Source organism: Acanthochromis polyacanthus, chromosome 19 (genome assembly GCF_021347895.1).
Source record: "Acanthochromis polyacanthus isolate Apoly-LR-REF ecotype Palm Island chromosome 19, KAUST_Apoly_ChrSc, whole genome shotgun sequence".
NCBI lineage: Eukaryota > Metazoa > Chordata > Actinopteri > Pomacentridae > Acanthochromis > Acanthochromis polyacanthus.
In genome coordinates, this window is record NC_067131.1 from 1,723,888 (window position 1) to 1,742,899 (window position 19,012).

Here is a 19,012-nt window from a genome sequence, read left to right on the forward strand (position 1 = left end):
AAACAACCTCAGCTGTGACAAATCTGAGGGCCGTCGAGTTCAAAGGCAGCGACACATGACGGCTGCAGGAGGAGGGGTGTGTGCTGGGGGCAGAGGTGGTTTTAATTAAAGGAAGGAGGCCGATAGTGAGCTGTGAGGGGAGTTTGGGCGTTTGGTAGAGAATTTATCTCTGCACAAACATAGAAACAGCTCACATGCATTTATAGCAGAGGTATCGAACTCATTTTAGTTCACTGGCCACAAAATTAGTCACAGGTATCTGGAAGTGAATGATAATACGATCAAAAACAAAAGAGACAAAATGTTACAAAAATGAGAGAGAAAATGACAAAAGAACAATCTAGTATTTTATTCTATGATCAAAACAGCTCGTCATGGTCATGAAATTATTCTAAATTTATAATTTTACAAATTTACAGTCTCCACTTAATGTCTTCTCTGGAATTTTTACAAAGTTGTCCAAAATCAGCCCACCAGAGGGTTCAATCCGTACCACGGTCTGCATGTTTGGCACATATTTCACAGTCTGCCAGGGCATGTAAGCTGATGAGCACAACTTTAAGTGGTTCAAGAACTGTTGGAGAATTTAAAATCCAACGATTCGCTCTGTTTTTACAGTTCCTTGTTCTGATAAATTTGGCAATTTTTGTGATTTTGTGCAAACAATATGCCATTCAAAGCCGCCAGACTTGGAATTTTCACAAATACAACTTTATAGCTCTGAAAAGTGAGAATTCTGAGTCTGCATATTGGAAATAAATTTGACCTGCGCTAACCCACTATGCGCTATTGAGCTCTATTTTCTTTGAGAACTCCAGTGAGGTCTCGGCGTATTTATCCTCACTCAGCTTTCCCTCCTTATTTGCTATACGTTTGCAAACTTTAACACAGACTGATGTCTCAGTCATTTCTCCCCACTGTCTTTCAAACAAGGGCTTGTTAATTTAACTTAATTATTAATATCACGTTTCCCAGCAGACGCCTTCGCTGTCCTCTGATACGATCAAAGAAAAGCAGACCAGCTCCTGCCCTCTGGAAATCCCACCGCATACTTCTCTGACACAGTAGTTCATTCGGAGAGGGAGGGGAAAAAAGCAAATAACGCTCGAAAGAAATGAGAATTTGAATTATCTGTTGAGACAGTAAATTTGGATTAGGGTTTTCTCCTTTGTTTTGCTTGGCCGGAGCGTCTCGATCCCGTTACAAAAACCGCACATACCTCGGAGGGAGCTGGTGGTGGTGGAGGGAAGCCGAAGCCCCCCAGAGGAGGGACACCTGAGCAGGGGAGGGGGGGGGTCCTCTGGAGATCTCTCAGGTTCCAGCTAAAACACAGACTATTTAAGAAGGAATAATAAAAATGCCTAACCTTGTTAAGTATAGGGGCAAGTATTCTCATAACACGGGGAAGCATGGGGGAATTCACTCATTGAATTGGTCGGGGCTGAGCTCGCATCACAGCAATTTTGCTCTCCACAGCGCCCGGAGCAAGACTAGATTGCCTTTCCTAAGTCTCCCAAATAATACAGGCGAGGCGGTGTGAAATGGCAAGAATGTTCCAATCTGATCCGACATAAGGGGCGGATTGTTTCATTTCAATCTCGCTTTTTTCGCCTCTTTCTGTCAGGCCGACACGGTGCCCGTCCTCCGAGACTGGCAGTAAAAATGGCTGCCAGTTGTTCCCCCCCCCTTTTTTCTTCTTCTTTCCGTTGGTTTGGAGGGTTGCGTGGCGTGTAATTGGCAGCTCTGGCCTCAGGATCTTTGAGCAGATAATAACTGTCTGTCTGAGAGCGGGGTGTCTCGGACCAAATGTGCTAAATTCATTACCTGGGACCATTATTCAATTACCCCACTCTATTAGGACATCAATTATTTGCAGTAGCACCGAGCCGGAGCCAAGATAAAGACGAGAATCTGTCTTCCATGAGGATGAGAGGCAGATCAGGGCCATGAGGACGACTAATGAGGTCTGACACGGAGGAGAAGGTTAAAGATGCAGAATTTTCCCCCCACTCAAGTTCAAGTCACGGTTTTTTAGTTGTTTTTTTTTGAGGAACTGACAGTGAAATGGCACCAATGTAATGTTGTTTGAGGAAATCACGAATGAAACCAAACCACAACTTGTCACACCAAAACAATCAAATAAGCCCCAACAGCACAACAGGGTGAGGGAACGATTCCTGGAAGACGACGCAGAAATGGAGAAAACCAGACGGCAAAGGAATGTGGGCGAGCAATGAGAAAAATCCCAATAAGGATGTTAAAAAACACATCAATCCAAGGCGTTCTCCAAGTACCAAAGCATAGAGTGAAAGAAATTACACTTAAGATGCAGAATATGGATGGAAATAATTAATCTGAATCATACGAGAAGAAATTCAAGCTGACATAAAAAAAACGTGGCACAAATGTGAAACTTGGTTTGTGGTTTTTGTTTTTCTTTTATGTTTTTCCTCTCCAGACACTGATTAAACCCCAAAAACTCATCTCCAGTGTTCCACATTTAAAAGCTTTTCCGTGAAAATAATCCTTTCCTGCCTTAAATTGGTTCAGATATAACTTTACATCATTGCTTCCTTCATAATGTGTGGTTTTTATCTCCATGCAAAAAATCCTCCTCACTGCAGCTCAAGCACACCAGCTCACCAAAATGTTTGTATTATTTCTCCAGAAGTTTCCAAACATTCTCCTTGTGTAACCTTATTAAGACGATGAAAGATCAGCATTTTTACTTTTACAGACGAGATTTCAAATGTGCATTTACGGCTAATTTATTCCAATATTAGGACTTCCTTATGTGTACATTGTTTAAAGAAATGCATTAATATAACATTTTTTACTGTTTCTTTTAACCGTTTAATGTTATTTTTCCAGTTTTGGTAAATTATAGAAAATACCGATTAAAATTACAGAAAAAAACAATAATTTACATGTAACTAATAAGAAAACAGGCAAAAACTGTAAATGTCCAAAATCTGTCTTTATAAAAGCAGTTTGTTCTTTTATAACATTTGCTATTATTTACATGATTTTTGCTTTGTCTAAACCAACAAAAAATATTATTTTACAGATATCTGAAACTCTAAAGGATGATTAAACTGTTTTTTATATTTTTTGCATTGTGTTAAATTACAGAGGATGTCTAGTAAAATCAGAGAAATTTTAATTAGCTTAAGAATTTATTTTACAAAACTATTTTAAAAAGATGCCAAAACTGTAGATAATGTCCAAAAATCAGATTTTACAAATAGCTGTTTTATTTATATATATATCATTTAGTCATTAAATTACACATTTTTACTGTGTTTAAATCAACATTTAATATTATTTTTACAGATATGTCATTATTTGAATATCTATAAAGGATTTTAAAATGATACATTTTTTTTATTTTTTTGCATTTTGCTAAATTCCAAATGATGTCCAGGAAAATCAAAGCAATTTTAATTAATTTAAATAATGAGTGTAAGGAAAAATTTTAAAATGTATTTTTTTTTTTAAAAAAAGCCAAAGCTGTAGATAATGTCCACATCAAAAAACTGTATTTTTATAATTAGTATTTTGTCCTTTTTGTGACCAGAATGCAAAGTTTCATTTCATTCAGATCAGCTATAAAAAAAGTCTTTTTTTTTTTTTTTTTTACAGATATGTGCTGCTATTGTCACAGTTTGAGTCACAGTACTCCATAGATTTTGACTTCTTTTTCCGACACCCTTGCTGCCAGATTATTTTTCTTTACAGTAGTTTTAGAGCACTTCAGTGGCAGAATTGTAGGTGAGCTGGTGTGCTTGAGCTGCAGCAAGTGTGTGGGGGTCAATGAACAGTGGTGGCATTTAACAGAACAATAAGGCAGGGAACAGTGTAGCGTCACATCTAAACCATATGTAGGTAGAAATGCATTAATTTAGTGATAAAACTTTCTAAATATGCAACTTTGATGCAAAGAAATGAGTTAGGAGTTAAATCAATGACTACAGAGAAACTTTAAGCCTTTTCTGAGCTTGTCTTCTACAGTTAAGGACTAAAACTTGCAAAAATTTGGGGGTAAATATTAGCAAGACTGACATAAACAATGTTTAAACTGTTCTTCTCTGACACATTCCCTACAAAGTGTGTCTGACTTGTGAGACTCAGAGTGGTGGACTGTTCGGGCCAGGTGCTGGTTTACACCCAGTGATGTGAAAATCTACCTAACGGAGGCGAGAGGCAGCCCTCCTGTGCGGGTGAAGCCGTCCCGCTGACATGAAGCCCCAGCGGACTGCAGGAAGGAGGCTGCAGAGGTGGGAGGGTGCAGATGGCCCCGCTGGTGAAGGAGCCACACAATTTCATGGCGTATTTTCTGCAGATGTGTCTGTGGCAACTCATGCGAGGGCGCAGCTCGGCCACTGACAGGGCTGATGGATGGAAGCCCGAGTTCCCCCCTCTGTGGCAAAAACACACTTTTGTCTGCTCTTCACGCTCACTTTCAGGCTGCGGAAGGGAAATACTTTTTTATGAAAACAAAACAGAGAAGTGTAAGCCTATCTTTTAATGTTCTGTCATCAGGAAGTGGCAGTCGGGGAACAAACTACAGACTGCGAGCATTAAGGGATCAGAGGATGAACACCATGACAATGCAGGCACAGCTGCAAGGGAAAAGTTTCACTCTCTCAGCTGGGAGCTTCAGGGAAGTCAATTGATCACCTAAATTAGATGCAGGAAACTCACTAAATAATCCATAAACACTGGAGTAAGGACCACTGTACATAAATTAGACCCTCCAGTGCATGATTTTTATGAGGTTTTTGGTGTAAGCTGGAAAAAGGCAACCAGGTAAGTGGTGGTGTAAAGGTGCACATGAATGATTTCCTCATTCACCTGAAAGCGTCATGCAGTTTCCCTTCTAAGGTGGGAATTTCCCTCTGGATGAGCCAATAACGTGCTCCTGACTTGTGATTGATGTGATCCGGTGGCTGATGAAAATGAAGCAGATGTTTTGAAACCGAAACGTTCATCTTGTGTCGAGGCTTCACGACCTGCCAGCTTTCATCCACTTGGCTGGCAAAGACAAAGAAAAGAAAAACAAAAGTGTTTTGAAAGGCTGATGGAATTACATCATGCTACAAGTGAAGGTAATTGCACCCCAGAATAGGATGAATACATTTGATCAAATCAGCCTCCAACCCTGCTAATTTGATTAATGGTCACAGTGAGGCTTGTCAAACCTCTGCAGGGAGCCGTTCATGCAGCGCGTTTTCTGATTAAGCAGTGGAGAAACTATACGCAGGGCAACACGGCACACATTCACATCTGATTGTATGTAATCATGCCATACGCAGAGCCAGAGTTCACAAATGCAAAGACCCACTCTTGTTTTATTGCATCCACCCGCTGCCCTGTTTGTGGCCTCCTGTCTTGCCCACGTTGCCAGGTGTGATGCTACGTAGCACCACCTGTAGAAGCCTTCAGGATGCCCCCTGCCTGCTTAAAAACAAACTCCGGGATTCCCCTACATTCCCAGAACCGCCCCTTTACCGTACTTCCGACCGTGACTTCCTCAGGCAGAAAGTGGGACGATCCTCCTGCATGCGTTTGCTCCCAAACTGCATTCATGAAACCTTCAGGGCCAGACGTGCACACAAGCTCACAGATAAACTATTCTTAGCAAGTGGAAGAAATAATAACAGGACGTTAAAGGCAGCTTTCCCTTGATCCCACCTGGCAGGTAGTTTAACGTCATGAATCAGCTCCAACACACATCAATCAGACACCAGGTAAAAACCGCTGACAGGTGAATAGCATTGATTATCTCATTACTATGCTATCGTCTGCTGGGAAATATTTAGTCCTGGCATTCGTGCTGATGCTACTTTGACACTAGCCTTGCAAAATTAGACTTATATCACAGAATCAGTGCTGGAGAATGGTCTGACAGCACCTCATCATTATTCTGTCAGAGGTGGTACAAAAAATGTGGTTTGTCTCCATTTTTTTAAACCAATCACTCTTCCTTGGCGGTTCTAATGGTACATGTCCACAGGGGCATTTTTTCTCTCACGGAAACACACCAAATCTGAATATCGCCCACTAGCTGAATCTGTCCTCATTTTAGCTCAAAGATGGCTGGTTTAGATGCTGTACACAGGTTTCGCAAGGAGTCGAAGACCTCCGCTCCACAAATCAAATTTGCATAAAGTAGAAGTCTACTGTATGCAAACGAGCTGCTGGAAACTCTGGGGCGACGTGTTGCAATGTAGCTAAAACGCAACACAATCAGCATGCAACATGGTTAGCTTCATGTAGACATTAAATGGGATGCCAGAAACCATGGAAACTACCTTAAACCTACTAAAATAAGCTATAAAATAGCTATAGTGGGAACATGTTTTGGTGGAACATTTGCAGACATCATCATTAAAATGGGTCATTTGCTTAAAGAACCGAGCAGACCTGCCTTATTACACACATGACATATTAATGGACATGTGCAGAACGTTGTTAGTATGAGTGTATGTTATAGGATAAGCATGACTGCTGTAGCGTGAGTTATTCAGTGACCCCTGACAGCTTGGAGCATGAAGCCACACTGTGCTAATGTCTTTGTGTTTCTGTTTTTGCCGAGTCAAATAAAGATACTGTTTTAAACTCACGCATGCCTGGAAGTCTCCATTGTGTCAGAGTGTGCAACACACAAACCAAATCTTGTTCATGCTTGTCAGTTGGAGTTTAACATTGTTGTTTACTATAGGAAAGGGGACTATGGAAATGATGTTGCACAGACAGAGGAGGAAGAGGAGAAGGTTGCATGAAACACAGGGCAGAAACGGCAGACTTATACCCACCGTCTACATCCAAGGAGTCAGACGAGCCTGACATGTCCCACCCATCCAAACCTTTTAACAAACCAAGCATACTTACTAATGCCACAAAGCAAAAACTGTTGAAGAACAACTCTTAAAAAAAAGCCCAAGGTGCTGACCTGTCCTCCAAATTTCCCAGATCTCAATCTAATGGAATACAAACAGAGAGAACCAAAACAATCCCAATCTACAGAAGGCCCATCTTACAACCAGCAAGACCCAAAGGATTTCCTGCCAACAACAGTATGAAGACACCCCCAGAGCTCCTGTGTCCAAAACCTGATGGGTCAAAGCCGTTTCTGCGCCATGAGGTGGTTTTAATGCAGTGGCTGATTGCCGAAGAGTTCAGATTTCTCAACAGACTTTAGACCAGGACTGTCTTATCAATTCTCTACCCAAGTCTTTGGAAAAAACAGGCAGAAATCCATAAAAAGAAGGTACAACTGCAGGAATTGTCCTTAGAAAACCAACAACATAACTAAACTAGTTCACAAAGGAATGGTGTTGGATGGGTCAACAAAACATTGGGTTTGGCTAAAAGAAACTGCTGTTCATTTGCCATTTCCTGCACACAGTCAACACTAGTTTCTTTAAACCGTGACCAAAACTGTTCCAAAACCTTAAACAAGTGGTTATTACTGTCATGTGTTATTATAACCATGACAACGGAGACGGTCTAAACTTAAAGAGCGACTTCAGTAGAGGCAGTAGAGAGGCAAAGTGAGGGAGATTAATGACTATTACTGAAGTTATAGATTTGCCAAATACACTACAACGGTGCTAACATGTCGCCAAAGCTGTATTATTGCTGTTACATTTCATCTACTGCTATTTATAGACCTCAAGAAGAACAGATCACTATAATGATAAAGTATTCCTGCTCTTTAAATTAGCCACACTCCGATTCTTTATCCATAAATATGATCATTTTCTCTTTATCTCAGTCTGAGATGGCACAGATCAAATAGTTCCCCTCCTCTACACAGATCAGACAGAAAAATCTCTCACAAATGACAGATCACAAGTTTATTTGGTTACAGTAAAGTACAGACCAAATGCAGCAGCATTAGCTGGAACTAACACCATACATACTAATATTCTGCCGGAAAATTTAAAGCCCATCTGCCTCCATCAACCGAGGCCCACACAGAGGCTGCAATCTGCTGCCGGCCATTCAGAGGACTGGTCAGGAATCATCATGAACCCAATTGTGGAAGAACAGCCCTCAGAACATCTCCTGTGTTATGATAAGGCCAGATAGCCCACCATAAACGTCCCCCAATAAACCCACAGCACTGCTCTGTTTAACAGGGGGCTAATCGCCCCAGTCAGGGGAGCTGAGGTCGGCTGGAAAAGAGGGGGGAGGCAGCCAGACAGGAGACAGAGCCTCCCTGTAATCACCAGGAGAAGGAGATGACGAGTGTAGCGCAGATTAAGTTTGAAATGACACGAGAGAGGAGGGGGAAGAACGACAAAGTTCTGCTGATGACGTCGGCCTGAAGATAAGAGAAGCAGTGACTGAGCGGGATAAGAAATGTGCAGAAAAGGTAGAAAAGAGGATACTAATGCCAATCAGCGGTCAAATGGCACTGTGCGAAGGAGCCGAATTTCCTCCTGCGTCTATCTTAATGCCAGGATTTAAGGTGCAGGGGGCCGGGAAGAGGAAAGACTTTGAGGGGCTCATAAAAGGACAGTCTGGGAGGATTAGGGAGATCAAAAAAAAGTCTGCGGTGCTACCTTACGTAAGTCGCAAAATGCAAAGTAAATGCAGATTATGCTGGATTTATGCTCATTTTCTCAAATCAAACTGCATGTGTCATATAAAAACAAACTTCACCCAAGCGTACCCATTACCGCTGATCCATCAGCAGAAGGAATGTGAGAGGAATACCGAGTGATATTTACCATAAAAAACAAACAGAGCTCGCAGTTTTCTGCTTAATTCAGAAGCTGTCGGTTCACAGATTGCACTTTATGGTTAAATGTGAGGGAGGAAAAGATTAGCTCCATCCCTCTGCTGGTCCATCTGTACCTCCATCTCACTTCCTTGGCGTGTTGGCAGCTTGGCATTTGAACCTGATCCCCCTCCACGAGATGCAGTCAGTGTTTGCATTAAATGATTAGCAGATTAGGTTGAATCACAGAACTGGTCCACAAAAACTGATTAATGATTAACTGTTGTGGTGGTTGTTAGAGCAAAACGTCATTAATCTGCCGTTATCTTCTCAAATATAACAATTCAAACTGCAGCATATTAGCATCACTGGAGTGTGCTAGCATGCTAGTGGAATACATGCAAGAATCGCACAACTTTTTGTTGCTTTTTTTGGACACAAATCTTATTTTCACTCGCTAATCGACAGGGAATTGATTTTCATTTAGTCCGATTTAGGTGTTTTTAGATACTTAGAGTTTTATTTCAACTTTATTCAGTTTGTTTACATGTAAGCTGTGTGCAGCAAAACGAGCAAGGACGGGGAAGAAGCACTGTCAAGGAGGATTTGGTTGCAAGAAGAAATGCAATTTAGGTTGCATCAAAATAAAAATATAGCTACAGACAACAACTGATTGGTTTGCAAAGCCAGACCTGAATGCCACTCAAAACAACAAAAAACTTTTTACCAGCGTTAGATCAAATGAGAAAAGGTTCCAAATGGCTATTTATCAACTGTTTTTAAAGTATTTTAATTTTTTAAGCAGATGCATGATTAATTTGTTCCAAACAGAGTTACTGAAGTCATCTGACAAAAATAAGTTACCCATAAGTTAAATGCATAATGGTATGTCACTGGTACTAAACATGTTCTAGGACAGTTTTTATGTGGGTTTTTTTTGTATCTATACAGTAATAAAGTTGAGTGATAAACTAGATTGCTATTTTTTCAGGGATTAAACACTGCTGGTGGATAAGCTATTTGTCATACTGTCACTTTTTGCCCCTTTTTCTTTCAGGATACATAAATTTTCCCTGAAGGTTTCAATCATCACTTAGGTGACAGAAACTAAAATGATGCCATGACTTAGCTGTGGGCTTCACCCAGAGCCATTTCTTTATCTTTATCCTACATTTGCTGTTGAGGTTAGCTGCTGTGCTGTAATCACATCTATCCAGTCATTACTTATCTGCATTATCTGTGATAATGAAGAAAAATTCTGTTTTCGAAGACCTGAAGTTAAAATGAGGGTTAAACTTTCAGGGTAAAGGAGTGAAACATGTATGGATTCTTGCGTGTAGGACAAATGAAGTATGTTTTATGTATTTTGGTCGAGTACATCTCTAGTTGCCTGCAGGCCTGTCCAGATGGTTGTCCACCTCTCAGCAGTTTCAGCAGAGAAATGTTTGCCTGTGGCCACGTTGTGATCGGTGTCAGCGTCGGACCTCAGCAGCGGCTCATCAGGCCGGCCGGCTGCCAGGAAACGCCTGACCGACGGGCTGCATGGGCTCAGTTTAACCAGAGCTGCTCTGTTTGTTTCTCTGTTTATCCCCCATGGTAACTTTTAATGACCAACCAGCCGCCAATGGGGATAAAGCAATTCCAGTTGGAAAAAACAAGACCATTAATTTCTAAGTAAGGACACTGGGCAGTCAGGAAAGCTGTAAAATATCTGATTCCCATTAAATAATGTGTCAGAATGCGCACGAGAGCCAGAAATTACTATATGCTCGCTTGTGTGCCGTTTATTCTTTGAATGTGAAAGATATTAAATGAGTAGAAGAAACCAGATGAAGGCGGTTCCCATTAAAGCAGAGACGGTACAGGACAGCGATAGGGGGCAGATGGGATGAGCCGAATGTTGCCGTTGGCTGTGGAAGAGATGGATTCAATCAGAAGTCCGGTTCAGTGCGGAAGCCACCTGCTCCGATTTATGTGCTCTTGTTTGTGTGTCTTGGGCCATTCTTTCCTGGCTCTAATGTACAGCATGTGTGGCATTTGTTGTGTGACTCATTGTGGGAAATGCATTTCAGTGTCAGCGGAGGAGACCGTGTACAGTTGAACTTATGTTTTTGTCTTGCTCCGGTGCCACAGTGGAACGCTGAAAGCACTCCCACTGACTGACGCAGACCTGAGGAATGTCTGCTGCAGCCACACCGAGTACCCTGACCCCTACAACTCACATCAGAAAAGACAAAAATACCATCCTGGTTGCATCCTTTTTACAGATTTTTGAAATCATTATTCTTCAAAATTGCATCTTTAACCCTTACAAGGCCATGTTTCTGGAGAAGTACATATACTAAAACATATACTAAAACCACCTAATCCATAGAAATATCAATCAAGTCTCAGTCAAATCTTGAGGTCGCATTGTCGTAGACGTTCGCCGTAGTGAATTTCATCCAGTACGCGGCCCCGATAAAAGCTTCGTAATTGCGGCTTCGTTATAACGGCTCATACGGCTTTATCGTTTGAAATAAGCAAATTTGGGGCCAATGTTTATATCTTACCAAACATACGGGTGTGTGCATATGTTATGCTAATTAGCAATCATAAACTAGTCACACGTGTTGAGCCGAGAATGTTCGGTTTCGGCTGTGTGTACGAGTAAGCGGGAATGAGTATACTCGGTCCCGGCTTTTTAAGGGTTAAAAGAAGCAGGATGGCACTGTTGTGCATCAGCAGCATTACGTACTATTTGCTTTGAGAAGCGACTGTTGGAACTTTGCGCAGTAAAGCTCTTTTACTGATCAGCTAGTGTGGCCACAGATGCTACATTTTTCAGAGCATTTAAGTGAAGCAACAAGCTCAACAGAGCTTTTAGTTGGAAATAAAATACAGCTAAGGATGCGTACAGGATGCTACAGACATGTTACACTACTGTTCAAAAATTTGGGGTCACACAGGAAGTCTCATGTTTTCCATTTTTGCTTCCAAAACACACACTTTTATCCATGTGCTAACATAACTGCACAAGGGTTTTCTAATCATCAATGAGCCTTTCAGCACCATTAGCTAACACAATGTAGCATTAGAACACAGGAGTGATGGTTGCTGGAAATGTTCCTCTGTACCCCTATGGAGATATTCCATTAAAAATCAGCTGTTTACAGATAGAATAGTCATTTACCACATTAACAATGTCTACACTGGATTTATCATTCATTTAATGCCATCTTCATTGAAAAAAATGCTTTTCGTTCAAAAATAAGGATATTTCTAAGTGACCCCAGACTTCTGAAAGGTGTTGTTTTCTTCGTACTTTTTTTCCCATTTGCGGCTGTAACACCACAAATTTCCTTGCTGCGGGATCAATAAAGTTCTCCCGGAGGTAACTTCAAATTAGTGAAGCTTCATTTAATGTAGGTGAACTAGCAGCTTAGTGAAATTCAAGTAGCTTACTCAACACTGCAAGTTGTTTTAAATTGATTTCATGTCCTGAGATACAAAAATACTGTTTGCCTCAATGACTTTTAAACCAAAGCTCAGATAGCTGTGTGAATAAAAACAGAAAACAGAGATATATTCTCATTCAAATGCTTATTTCATTGTGTGAATGGTGCATGAGATAAACAAGACAGTAAAAGAACTGTTGATTTAGCAAACTAAACTTCTCACTTTGTGCTTTCTCATTAAAGGCAGCTGATTCTGCTTTATTTTTGCATGATTTAAAGGGAATTTCTCTGAATGTGAGCCACAGAGATGGTAAGATTCAACACTCCACTCTAATGAAACCAGCCGTGCCTCCAGTTAAAAAGCAACATAAAAAAAATATCAGGCTTTATCTGAAAGGAACTGGAAACATGTTAATGGGAAGTGCTTTAACTGGCCCTTTAAATCAGGAGGATTAGGAGCCATATGTGAGGGTCTCTAATCTCATTTGGGGTCGGGGGGGGCCTCGAGGCTCACTCTGCTGGTATGTTTCACATTAGCCAAATCAAAAGCTTTCTGTCGGCTGCGATGGCACACAGGTTTGAGCTTATAGGCTATAAGAAGCACACAGCGTCTGCTGAGTGTCAAGCAGTTCAGATGAGAAGCTGAGGGCAGAGAGCTTCCTTCGCTCGCACATATTCCATCATCCTGGTTACGCCTTACATCACCTGTCCCCAGTGTCAGCCAGGAAGCATTTAAATATTCATAGTATACACATATTAATAGGCTATGTATTTTCTGCTCAAATTAACCTCATCTCATCTTGAAGGGTCTGCTCATGCAGAAGTAACAGCACGCTCTGTATAAATATTTCAGCGAGCCTCACTTTCTCTTCAAGTTCAGAACTTTGCATGGAAATTTACTGAGAGGCCGACAGTTTGCACTCCGAAGATATGACAGATCAAAGTAAATGGTATATACATAAATTTAAGGCTCCGAGTTCAAAACAGGCACTTCAGATGAACTTCGATTTAAACCTGAACCTTCGCTGAACTTTAATAATGCGTGTGCAGTCTTGCTGAATTGCTGCCTATAAGGAACATAATACAGAACTGTGTTCCAGCCACCATGTTATGGCTTCTTCATGCAGATGCATTTTGCAGCTGGTCTGGTTGCATCACTGATGGGAAAGCATGCAATTGTGCAATTCTAGGATTTAACTGTGGCATCTTTAATGCAGTCGGCTCAGAGGGGGAACAAGTCAGAAAGCTCAGAGTTTTTGACCTCATAATTAAACATCGTCTCTCCCGCTACTTCTTCAAATGGGTTCGCGAACGTTAATAACACAATAAGCCCTCGGATGGATTTGGAGTGGACTTGAAAGCCACGAAGCAATGAGATCTTAAGTAAGGAACAGATTAGCGTTAAGGTCTGTCCATCAACACGCCAATAAATCTGAGAATGTATTCCTCTTGAAGATGAACTGCTTACTCTATTAGCTCCAAGTTGTGAAACGAAGTGGAAAATCAGAACCACGTTGAGGTTCGAGGAACTATTGTGCTGCTTTTTTTGTGCTTTTCTTGGTCAGGAAGGCAGTCAGAGATGACCAGATGATTCCAATGTCTGTTCTGACAAACTGGTCCGTATATGGAAAGTAGTCACGGCGTGGCTAATTCCAATTGCCATAAAATAACTCTTTGTTTAACTCTCAGCGATCAATCACGAGCCAGCTGGTGCGGTGCCACATGAAAGTCACCCTCACATTTGATGAGCGGTGCGATTCTAGCTGCTGAAAACTATAAAAAGTCTTCTAAAGTGACACGTTTTGAAGACGGGCCACGTTTTTAGAAAAAGCCTTCCTGTTTCTACCTTCATCTGGCAGTAATAGATTTTAGAGATTAGATTTCTGTAGTTCACATCCAATTGTAATGACGCCTGGGGGGGTGGAATTTGACACAAGAAAAGAATTGGATTCAGATAAAAATAGAGCAGATACAGAAACAGAAGAACACAGGAGATAACGCAATAATAACTGAGCTAACAACACAATATTATCAGGTGTCTCCAGCTGAAAGAAAAAAAGTAGTTTTTTGTCCCTGTAGAAGAAATAAAATCCCTTTAAAAATGGAGCACAAAACAGCTTATCACTTACAATTTTTACACTACATGTACTATTGAACGCTAGTCAGACTTAAATAATATGACAGTATTAAGATGTTGAAATGCCATTTTTAAGAATCATCCACTGCGTACATGAGAGCTATATGTGCATTTCTCAGTGTAAGGGTATATAGAAGATTCTTAGCACTTATATGCTGCCTCAGTTTCAGACTGTTTTGTAAATTTGATCACAGAATATAGTCCTTCAAAAGTTACATCACACCTTTTGTCACTGTATAAGAAAAAAACCCTTAGAAATGCAGCACAAATTACCTTATCCCTTACACTTTTTACCTGCCTTTAATAGAGCCACCTTTACACTACATGTGCTATAGAACACTAGTTAGAAATGTAAAAAACAGTTGTGTTAAGGTGCCTAAATGCCACATTTAGGAATCATTTAAGGTGTCCAAATGTCACACATTGGAAAAAATTCCCCTCTCAAAACAAGGGAAAAGAACTTATTTCAAGGAACTTTTACCTTGAAATAAGTGAGAGAGAAAAAATCAGCCAATAAAACAAGTGAAAAATGGCTTGGTAAGACTTCTTGAAATAAGATGTGATATTTAGAATGCTGAGATCTTACAATTAGCTGGAAAACCTTATTTTAAGCTCTATTTTACCAGGATTGTCAAGCTTAAGTGGCTGATTCCTTCTGTGAAAAAAAATCCAACAATTCAGCAAAAAATTCCCCAAATTTAAAAAAAAAAAAAAAAAATGTGAAATTTGCAGGAAGAAAATTCCTTAAAAGTTTTACTTTTTTTAAAAAAAAAATCCCCAAACAAAGAAATACAAATTTAAAAAATAAAAAAAGTCAAAATTATAATATTTTCTAAAATAAATAAAAATCTTCCAAAAATTCTACAAGTATCTAAAGTGATTACATATATATCAGTAAAACTTCTAATATTTTCTTTTCTTAAAGAAACATTTTTTAAAAAATATATACATTTCTCTTTCCATCAAAAAATTTTCAAAAATTTTCCAAAAATTTGAAAATGTGGACATCAGAAGTTTCACTGGGAAAATATCTAATTTTTTTTTTTTTTCCCCACATTTTCAGGATAACACGAGGGTTAAAACAAGATAATTTCAAAATTATTTGACTTACGATATTTAAGATGCATTGTCTTAAAACAAGTCCCTCCATGTTGCTGAAATGTCTCTTGTTAAGTGAAATTATCTTAAATCAAGCGGGATGAGACATTTTGACTAAAAATAAGACATAGACTTGGTAAGATTTGGAGTTTTTGCAGTGCATTTAAGGTGCATAAGAGTTATATGTCCATTTCTCAGTGCAACTGCATATAAAAGATAAAAAAAGTGGAATTGTTCCAGTTTTGATGACAATAAAAGCATTCCTTACACTTCCATGTTGTCTCAGTTTAAGACCGTTTTGTAAATTTGATCACAGAATAGAGTCCTCCAAAGGTCACATCACACTTTCTGTTCCTGCATAAAGAAAAATCTGCTCAAGAATGGAACACAAAACACCTCATCACTTCTACCTTTTACCTGCCGTGTACAGATCTACCTTTACACTACAACTGCTATAGAACACTAGTTAGAACTTTAAATAATACGACAGCAGGTGTCATTTCAGGCCCATCTACGGTGTACATGGGAGCTACACATGCATTTATCAGTGCATATAAAAGGATGAAAAGTGAAATTGATTGATTGATTTGGACCCTCATTAGCTATGGAAATGTCGAAGCTATTCTTCCGGGGGTCCATACAATATCTTTACAATGTGTCAATACACTGTTGTATCACTTACAATACAATCCCTATACAAATGCAACATAAAACACACAAAAAAAAATACACAACAATACAAGACCGCTCCCAGGTCAGCAGTGATATATAGTATTTACATATCATATATTATGTATATTGGTCACACATAAAACTCAAATTTCTTTTGCCCTTTAATATTGAAGAACAAACCCCAAATTAACCCGATTTAACAGTTAAAATTAGATCAGATTTGACAGTCACTTATTCTTTTACCGTTTTCTGTTGCAATGGTGTAATTTTAAGTAATACTTGTACTTCCAATTGACTTATATTAAGTCTCTATTGTACACAGATGTTCTTTGACTAACTTCTTGAAAATTATTTTGCTATTTTCTTGTGTAATGTTTTCTGGTAGTTTATTCCGTTGTTGCATAGCTCTGTACATAACCACCTGTGCTGGTTTTGAGAACTCAGAGTACTCCTACACTTTTATCCTACACATTTTAGAGACAGTTCTTTGAATTTGATCAAACTTTTTGTTCCTGCAAAATGAAAAATCTCCTTCAGAATGGAGCACGAAACACCTTATAACTCACCTTTTACGCGCTGTGTATAGCTCTACCTTCAGACTGCATGTGCCATTGAACACTCGCTATATTTTTAAATACGACATGAACATCTTAAAGTATGTCTGAATGGGGATCTTACTAAAAGCAGGGCCAGAAAGGGAGGCCATACGGAAAAGTCTTTTATTAGTGAATGTAAAGCATTGTCTGCATGACATAGAGGACATTCGAAACAGGAAACATTGACTTAAAGCGAACACAAAGAAGGTACAGTGAAAGTTTGGGCTGTGACCAAACCGTCTGGGCCCCAGAGAGCGAGGATGAAGGGGGGGTCCGTCAGGTGTTTTATCCATTACCAGAGTCGGACGACTGGAAAGGTGAAACGGCAGGAATTATAGCATGACTTGCAAATCGGTTGGTATTCCCATCAGGACCGTCGGAAACAGTGTGGGAGAAAGTCCAGTGCAGCTGACAGTATTTTGGATTCAGCGTTTGGGGAAACTGTGTCCATTCACAAAGCGCCACAGTTACAATGTCCGACATTGTTGCTGGATGTTTACAGTTTCCACCACAACGCGAGGATCATGTAATATTACCGATAGTATGGTGAAAAACACTAATTCAAATGATTAATGCATGTGGTGAAAGTTTGGAAATAGTTTTCAGTGAATGTGCACAGGCCCGACAGAGGCGGGTATTTCATAAATCATTCATTACGGGCAGCGTTTTTCTTAAGGCTACTCTTTGATTCGCAGTAAAATGTTTACTCAACCTCTGGAGAAGCGGTTCAGTGAGTTTGAATACATAAAAACATGTCAGAGTGGTATAGGTGAAGAAAAGGAAAAACAGGAAGGAAAGGTTGGAGAAATGATGGGCCATTTAAAACATCCCCTTTGTATTCTATCCTATGCATGGAGGTGGACAATAAAAATAGTTGTCTGCAAACTGTGGATACACTTAACACCACAAAGCTTTTTTTAAACTAAATGTGTTGATTGTGACTTTTACGGCATTAGTAATGATGTGTAACCTATCAGACAGGCCTGTGGGCAGGAAACTGTCCAAGATGCTTCAGACAGACATTACTGATAATCAGCCAGATAAATAACGCTGTCCAAACTTCACCACTCAACATGAATTAGGCAAAAGCCTGATTGGTTGCAACACGATCCTCACTGGACCACACATCAGGAAGGTGTGACTCGTTTTGGACGAAGAATCAGCAGCAAACAGCCCAACATCTCAACAGAAGCGACAGAAATCACCGCTTCCAGTCAGAATTAGCAGAATAAAATCTGGGCTAATTGTGCTGCAGATTATAGTTTGTGTTTAGTGCTGCTGCAGGTAGTTAGAATGATCAATGACCCTGAAAATGCACTGACATGTAATATGTTATGCCAACATGTGGCTTTTAATTGATAAATGTGATATAACAAAGATAAAGGAAAACATTTACCATTTATGCTGTTTACATTTCTTGTAATTGGGATGAGGAAAACATCTGTTTAGCATTTTAACATAAAACTGTTTGATTGTGTTGGATAGAAAATCCCAAAATGCAACGGGTCCAGAAGAAACGCCACATTCTTTGTTTACGTCTGTTGTCATGAACATGAAAAAGCCACAATACTGACCATCAGATATTCCACTGGAAATATTATTTTATATACACTGCCGTTCTAAAGTTTGGGGTCATCCAGACAATTTCCTATTATCCATGTAAACTCCCACTTTCATCCATTCGCTAACATAACTGTACAAGGGTTTTCTAACCATCAATGAGCCTTTCAGCACCATTAGCTAACATAATGTAGCATTAGAACACAGGAGTGATGGTTGCTGGAAATGTTCCTCTGTACCCCTATGGAGATATTCCATTAAACATTTCCAGATAGAATAGTCATTTACCACATTAACTATGTCTGCACTGGATTTATCATTCATTTAACAGTATCTTCATTGACAAATACTGCTTTTATTTCAACAAATGAGGACATTTCTAAGCGACACCAAATTTTTGAACAGTTGTGTGCATATAATTATATAAATACTTACCAGTTCCAACAACAAAAGTCTCACAGAAGTCTTTAGCATGATGCTCCTTTACTAGCTTAACTCCATAGTGCTCTCTGCTTGCCAACCTAAGGTTGACTGCCTCCTCGGTTTGCTTAAGTATTAAACAAAGAGATTCCACCTGGTTGTAAAATCAGGTGAAGCAGCTAATCTACAATACATGATATGGGCATTATCTAGGAAAATGGTATCTGGTTATTATAAGACTAAGGCTTGGGACCAAAACAAAACTGATCGGGGCATCCAATTAAATGTTTCACTGGAATATTTCAGTTAATTCTGATAAAGGTTTTCCGTCCATGTCTCTGGTAGACTTGGTCCAACTTGG

General features: G+C 39.7%; 1 protein-coding gene across 4 annotated transcripts in view; it reads right to left on the reverse strand.

Annotated features, from left to right (window-relative positions):
- The window catches only part of rpl38 (ribosomal protein L38), a 1,167,099-nt gene that overhangs the window by 876,097 nt on the left and 271,990 nt on the right, over positions 1 to 19,012 (reverse strand). The window contains exon 1 of one of the 4 annotated variants that reach the window (XM_051939338.1): positions 7,777 to 7,789. The exons of the other annotated variants lie outside the window; for them this stretch is intronic. The gene's annotated coding sequence lies outside the window, so the exon portion shown is untranslated. Of the gene's footprint in view, positions 1 to 7,776; positions 7,790 to 19,012 lie in introns of those variants that run through there. 4 annotated transcript variants of the gene reach the window in all.